The sequence below is a fragment of the Hypanus sabinus genome, chromosome 13 (genome assembly GCF_030144855.1).
Source record: "Hypanus sabinus isolate sHypSab1 chromosome 13, sHypSab1.hap1, whole genome shotgun sequence".
NCBI classification, from domain to species: Eukaryota; Metazoa; Chordata; class Chondrichthyes; order Myliobatiformes; family Dasyatidae; genus Hypanus; species Hypanus sabinus.
In genome coordinates, this window is record NC_082718.1 from 80,895,364 (window position 1) to 80,901,083 (window position 5,720).

The following is a 5,720-nucleotide window of genomic DNA, read 5'->3' on the forward strand; positions in this document are numbered from 1 at the left end:
CCAGTATTCCAGATGGCCTAAGAGAGGCAAAAGCAGCAAGGTGACAGACAAGTTGAAGCAGTCTCAAGAATATAAAACCTGCATTTTTTTATAAAGGTATAGCTTTTTCATTTCAACAAATAAAAGTAATAACCAAGTTCTCCTGAAACATTACACAATCTTCAACCACAAGTTTTGTTTTCTTACATTTTTCAAGCACAGTAAAATAAAAACAAATGTAGACTAAGTTGAAGATTATGTTTAAAAGATTCTGAAGTGTTAAGAACAGTTGAATATTGTTTTAGTGGGAAGAGAGCTTGCTTATTAAGACTAATGCTGTAACGGCACTCCCTGGCCTGTTCTCTGGAGACATTAGCAACTAGGCTTAACTATAAAAGGCCCAAAGAAATGAAGTTTTTAGATAGGATTTCTGCTTCTGATCACTAGCCTATTATTTTTCCAGAAACTGGAGGTGGGGCAAAAATGGCTTAGGTCAGCTATGCTGTCTTCAAAATCAAAAAGTCTGAGGTCTTCCAGGCCCGGATTTGCACCCAGAGACAAAAAATTATGCTATTCCTGTCCATTCAAGTACATGATGCACCTTCACGTTTGGGAACTATTAAGCATGTAGCCTGAACACCCAATGGTTTCTTGTGGCTCAGAAAATGTTAGCTAATGGGCAGATCAGAGAATAAATATAGTAGTACTTGAAGATACAGCTAACTGACAAACTTGGGATTGGAAAGGAAGCTCTCAAGCTAAGTGAAGACCATAAGATATAGGAGCAGAAGTAGGCCATTTGGCCCATCAAATCTGCTCCACCATTCAATCGTGGGCTGATCCAATTCTTCCAGTCATCCCCACTCCCCTGCCTTCACCCCATACCCTTTGATGCCCTGGCTAATCAAGAACCTATCTATCTCTGCCTTAAATACACCAATGACTTGGCCTCCACAGCCACTCATGGCAATAAATTCCACAGATTTACCATCCTCTGACTAAAATAATTTCTCCGCATCAGTTCTAAATGCATGTCCTTCAATCCTGAAGTCATGCCCTCTTGGCCTAGAATCCCCTGCCATGAGAAATAACTTTGCCATATCTAATCTTTTAACATTTGGAATGTTTCTATGAGATCCCCCCCTCATTCTCCTGAACTCCAGGGAATACAGCCCAAGAGCAGACAGGTGTTCCTCATATGGTAATTCTTTCATTCCTGGATTCATTCTTGTAGATCTTCTCTGAATTCTGGCTTTTGTGGACCCCCGAAAGGGTTTAAGGGGGTGTCCTGTATCAGGATCAGGTTGAGACCTGTTGCATTTGCCAGCTGGAGACTATCACCCCCCCTCCCCGAGAAAAACTATCCCATGCACAAGTTGTAATTTCTGGTGTTGAAATGAGCAGTGGTGGATAAGCTGAGTGACTACCTCTACAGGGCCAAGTTTGAGATGAGGACAGACAACAATCCCCTAACTTATATCCTGACCTCGGCAAAACTGGATGCCACAGGCCATCAGTGGTTGGCAGCGTTGTTTGCCTATGATTTCAGCCTGAAGTACCAGCTGGGAGGCAGGAACATTGATGCTGATGTTTTGTCCCAATGGGTGCATGAGGGACTGATCAGGGACGAGGAGTGGGAGAGTGTTCCTGTCCCTGGATGAAGACTCTGGGTCAGTTTGCCATCACCTTGAAGGCAGAGGGAAAGGAGGGACAGGATCGAGTGGTGGATCAATTGGGACTTTCTGATGATGCCAATCCCCAAGTTTACTGCAACCTGATTGCTCTGAAGACAAATCTGCTGCCGGAATTGAGTTCTGGGGAAGTGGCAGCTTCTCAGCGAGATGATCTGGGCTTTGGTACCATTTGGGCAGCAGTCGAAAAGGGAGATATGGCTCAGGCAGAGAAGACGGAACACATGTCAGTGCCTCCAATGGCACAGAGTTGAAAAACCAGATCTTATACCAGGTCACGTCACCCCCAGACCAACCAGCGTTGCCTGCTGGTTCTGCCTGAGAAGTATCGGAGGATTGCACTGAAGTCACTTCATGATGATTCTGGACATTTGGGGATGGAAAAGACCAATAGATTGCTCAGAGTCCGGTTTTACTGGTCCCAGATGAAAACGGAGGTCGAAGAATACTACAAGTCGTGCATTCCATGCATACGGTGGAAGACACTGACTACATAGGCAGCTCCTTTGTCGCACTTGCAGAGTGTGGGGCCCCTGGGCCTGGTGTGTATGGATTTCCTGTCAATAGAACCCAATGCCAGCAACACAGCGAATGTCTTAGTCATCACTGACCACTACGCCAAATATGCTCAGACTTTTCCTACCAAGGACCAGAGGTGACTTCGGTGGCAAAGTGTTATGGGAGAAGTATTTCGTTTATTATGGCTTTCCCCGGTGGATACATAGAGACCAGGGACAGGACTTCGAGAGCAGACTCATCTATGAGATACCGCACATGCTTGGAGTCAAGAAGTCGAGAACCATGCCCTATCACTCGCAGGGTGATTCCCAGCCAGGAAGGTTTAATTGGACCTTGCTAGACATGCTCAGGACCCTGGAGGTCAGCAAGAAGAGCAAGTGAAGTCAACGTATGGGGCAGCTGGTTCACTGTTACAACTGTACACGAAATGAAGCTACTGGTGCTCCCCATATTATCTGATGTTTGGGTGCGAGGCGAGGTTGCCCATTGACCTTTGTTTTGGGACTGAGGAGAGTGACTTACCCCCGAAGACTTATCTGAAGTATGTCTGATATGAGAAGAGAGCTGAAACTGGCTTATGAATTATCTGGGGGTCGCGGCTGCCAAGCAGAATCAAGGAAATGAGAGGAGTTACGATCAAAAGGTGAGGTTCTCCCAACTCCTGTCTGAAGACCGAGTCCTCATAAAGAATTTGGGGCTACCTGGAAGGCACAAGTTGGCTGACCGATGGGCGGCCACACCCTATGTGGTGGAGAGTCAGATGCCAAACCTACCAGTTTTCTGGGTGAAACCAGAGGATGGGATTGGGCCTGTCAAGTTTCTCCATTTGAACCACCTGCTGCCCCGGGACAAGAGGTGCAGGTAGACCCAGAGCCCGACTTGGAGCCTACACCTAGTAAGAGGACTCTGCGAAAACACAGGCAACTGCAGGGCCCACGGCCGGCGAGGTTAAGCTGGCCCCCACCCCTGAGAGGAATACTGATTTGGAGGATGAGGATCTAAATGTATGGTATATGCTGCCTTTCGCTAACTCCCCATTGATTGAGGAAGAGACTCACAGCCTTTCTCCCATTGAGACAGGTGAAGTGGGGGTGGGGGAGGAAGGTGGCTATCTGTGGGCAGCGGGACTCTGCAGGGGAGGAAGCGGGGCTTGGTCATGGGACAGAGGGGTCCGAGTTGCAGGTGGGCACAAGTGATAGGTCAGGGGAGGTCTCGCCAGGTAGACCATAAGTATCCCCAGTAGTGTTGGAACCTGAAGAGTTAGGTGAGGGGGTATGGAGGTCTCAGAGAATTAGGAGACCACCGGATAGGCTGGCCTGCATAGCACCAGGGGAACAGAGTGTGACCTCTACTGCTTTGGGGAGCTATGTCACTGCCTTGTATACCTGGATTGGACTTTGAATTTTGCATGAAGGGTTGGCAAATTATATCAATGTCACGAAGACATGACTAAATTTGGCGGGGGGAAAGTGTAACATGCTGTAAGGTTTCACTGCTAATGTAATGGTCTCTCTGTAATGTTTCACTGCTAAGGCTAAAGAAATGGTTTCTCCATAGCAGCAATGTTTGGGTTATGACTAGAGATAACGGGGTATGTTAGCCAATGACCGGGAGGTTCTTTCTAGTGTGTCTGGGAGCAGGGATTTCATGGTCTTTTATCGGGGGGAGATGAAGAGAGAGGATGTGAATGGAGAGAGTTGGTAGACTACTGGACGGAGTGGACTGAGGAGCGAGGGTCCGAGGGTCAGCTACGCTTGGAGGAGGATGACAGGAACAAATGGATGACATTGTAAGCTCCAACGTTTGCGCACTAGACTGTTTCATGAGAATGAGCCCTTTTCTTTTTTTTGTTTCTTTACTGACCATATAGTCAAATTAAGAATTATAAAGCTCAATTGTTTAATTACATATTGTGCACTGTTTGTTATTTCATGGTACTGACTTGTAGCAGGGCGCACATCGCACAGCATTCACCCAAATGAGATTGGCTGGGCTGGGGGCTATCATCCCCTAGAATAAGCTGCAAGCTGAACTGAGGGTTACAAAGAAACTGATCTCAGGGTTGTATGTGGTATCACGTATGTACTCAAATAATAAACTTTACTTTGAACTTTTCAACTTTAAATCATGTGTCTCCAGCATTGAGCTATGCAAATTACTTTGATTCCAAATTTATGCTCTGGGAAATATAACTGAAACATGCATCAGTTGTAATACATTTCTACCTAATTACAGCCCAACATGAAAATAAAGCTACCTTTCAACTTAAGTAGCTGGTACTGTTGGAAACCACTGCTTTTCAAAAATAATACTTTTCATAAGATTTGTACTTTTTAACAATCTCATGTATTTTTCACACTCACTGGCAGAAAGTGATACAGCAGCTAAATTAACAGTTTATCACCTTTCTTATCTTTTATTGGCTATGTATTAGCACATTATCCACATGATGTAATTGGTTTAATTATGTAGCCTATTAACTAGTTCATCACTATCGAAGGAATTTTCTTTATCTTATCATATAAAAAATGATGTTTTTTTCCAGAAATGTCATCTTTTATTTCTTTAGGATTATTTTATCACCCCTTAGCATTAATTTCCCTCTCAGCATCATTTCAGAATCAGAATCAGAATCAGGTTTATTATCACCGGCATGCGGCATGAGATTTGTTAATGTAGCAGCAGCAGTTCAATGCAATACATCATCTAGCAGAGAGAAAAAAATAATAAATAAAATAAAAATAAAAATAATAAACAAGTAAATCGATTACATATATTGAATAGATTTTTTTAAATGTGCAAAAACAGAAATACTGTATATTAAAAGAAAAGTGAGGTAGTGTCCAAAGATTCGATCTCCATTTAGGAATCAGATGACAGAAGCGAAGAAGCTGTTCCTGAATTGCTGAGTTGTGTGCCTTCAGGCTTCTGTACCTACTAACCTGATGGTAACAGTGAGAAAAGGGCATGCCCTGGGTGCAGGAGATGTCCTGGGTACTTTGTAGGCTAGTACCCAAGATGGAACTGACTAGATCTATAACCTTCTGCAGCTTCTTTTGGTCTTGTGCAGAAGTCCCTCCATACCAGACACTGATGCAGCCTATCAGAATGTTTTCCACAGTACAACTATAAAAGTTTTTGAATGTATTTGTTTCTCAGCTCTTTATTTAGTTTGAGTATTTGTATATTTGTATGCTAAAATAAGCTGAAATGTTGAATTAAGACTGCCCATCGTTTTAAGGATCAGAAATTTAACAGAGATCTAATCGTGCCTAACTTCTCAAGACTTTAAGAATGAGAATCTGCATCACTTTTGTCTTCCTGTCGCATTTCCATATCCTTTGATTCTCTTAGTGAACAGAAGCCTACTGTACATCTCAACTGTGAATAAATGAGTAAGTACAGCTACCAAAGGCTCTCAATTATCTGAGGACACAAATTTCTTCATTTTAGTCATAACTGGCAGAGACTTTATCCTGCAACAATAACTTATAGTTCTAGATTCTCCAACCAGGCAAATAAGCCTCTGTA